Source organism: Chaetura pelagica, unplaced genomic scaffold (assembly GCF_000747805.2).
Source record: "Chaetura pelagica isolate M959 unplaced genomic scaffold, ChaPel_1.0 scaffold911, whole genome shotgun sequence".
In the NCBI taxonomy this organism is placed as follows: Eukaryota; Metazoa; Chordata; class Aves; order Apodiformes; family Apodidae; genus Chaetura; species Chaetura pelagica.
The window spans coordinates 356,149-358,288 of record NW_009952354.1 but is presented as its reverse complement, the minus strand read 5'-3'; positions in this window follow the sequence as shown (position 1 = coordinate 358,288).

Genomic DNA, 2,140 nt, shown 5'->3' with positions numbered 1-2,140 from the left:
GCCTCATGCACTTGTTCTTACCAACTAGGCAGACACCCACTACACTGACACCCATCCCAGTTTCCTCCTTCATCCTGATCCATAGGTTCCCGCTTGGCTCATCCAACCCCAGGCAGAGCTCCAGGCATTCCCATGACTCTCTCATTCAAAGAGAAACCCCCTGGAGGTGTCTCTGAGCTCTGCTGTTGTCCCAGGACTGGAGAAGCTGCTGCTCTATGTATGTGCCTTGTCCGTATCCTAGGAACTGGAACACCACCACAACCCCACACCAGCAGCGGTGGCACAGCCTCTCTAGTTGGGACCCATGAGTCGACCAGCACATCTGGAATGCAGAAGGTAAGTCCCTGGCGAGGAATCCCTACCCATGGCTCTCAAAGTCTCCTTGTTCTCCTTGGGAAGCTGGCAGTGAGGTGAGGAGGGTCAGGGTGGCCCTTGCAGTCCCTCTGTGACATGGTGTGCAGTGACGCTGGGACATTCCAGACCAACACGGAACTGGGGACCCTTTGGTGAAGTCAAAGAAGGAGGTGGAGGTTGTGGAGTAGTCATTTCCCTCTCACCCTCCTGCTACAGGAGTTAGCCCAGAGGGAAGAGGAGGACAAAGATGGAAAACCTGTGGCCAAATGTGTTTCCAACGCTGAAGAACCTCACCACTGGTGGTAAGGCTTGCAGGGGTTGTTCCCTGACAATACAGCTATGGAAGTAGCTGTGAGAACGTGGGGCCTTTGGGGGGGGTCTGGGCAGGGTCCAACAAGACCCATCAACCCTTCCTGGATCAGTTCAGCAGCCAGGACTCCTGGGTCCTCTTCCTGAGGATCTACCTCTCCCCCTGCCTTGCTGGAAGTCCCTGGCACCCTTGCCATGGGGATTGTCCACCTAGAGCTCCCAGCCACAGTGGCCCTGTGAAGTTGATGAGCTGACAGGGGAGATACCTGGGGGTCCCCTGAGCCTCCCAGCCCTCCTTGGGCGTCCTCTCACTGGCGTGGGCATCCAATTCCCTACATCTTCTGTCCTGTGGAGCACCTTGCGTGGTCTGAACAGGGTGGCAACATGTTTAATCTCACTCATCATCTTCCCAGGAAGCGGGTGCTGAAGTGGTTGCTGACTTGGACCCATGATCCTTTTGCTTTCCAGAGATCCTTCTGATTTGGGACAGCGTGTCTGAACGCATTAGGCAGCACATGGAGAAGGACAATGTGAGTCTGGCACCCTGGCCCTTCCCCCTGTGGAACCCCAGGACCTTGCCTTGGGGGGGAACCCCAGGACACTGCTGCACAGATGTGACACAGACCAGCTTCTCTGGCACCTGCAGTAAAATGGAAGTCCAGATCAAGTAGAAGAAAGTGTTCATCACTTTCTGGGCTTTCTCTCATCTCCATTGCCAGGGTGGAAAGACCACCCTCTGGTACCTCCTGAAGGGTTTGTCCCTGTTGAAAACCCCTCCAATTGTACCTATGGGTGTTGGCCCTGCTGTCACTTTTCCCAATTCATTGAGCAGAAGAGAAAAAGGACCTGAAGTCTCTTCTTTTTCTCCAGAGCCTCCTCAATGTCCCACACTGGCCTTTGTAGCATCCCTGTGCTCCAACAAGCCATTGGATACTTAAAATGGTTCCTTCTCTTTGCCTCCCACTGCTTCCAGGCTGTCCAACTGATTGGAATTGGGACATTTTATGTTCTTAAAGACTACCCCTGCCGTGTGAACGGAGATGTTTCAGTCGTTAGGAGACCCATGTTTCATCTGTCCAAGGTTGTGGCAAATGAATGCAACCTCAGCTGTGCTCAAGGAGACATTCCTGGTAAGAAGAAGGATTAAAACCTTTGTCCCACCCTTGAGGTGTTTGCTGACCCTTGCTGAGGCCTGAGTGAGTGCCCAAAGATGTCCTGAGGACAGGCTACCGAGGAGCAGTTCCTCAGACAGACCCAGGGGGTGTCCTGTTTTGGTGATACTCATCCAGCTGGAGGATCTCTTCTTGACCTGCCCTCGTGCTTGGCTCTGCACCATTCACCATTGTGCCATGTTAGAACAACTGCTTCCAAAGAGTCATTTGTTGGAGCTGCTTCTCCTGATGGAAAGGAGACAGAGCTCATGCTCCAACTTTATGGTGCTGCCCATCTACTGGTAACAGCAAGGCTGGAGTTCCTG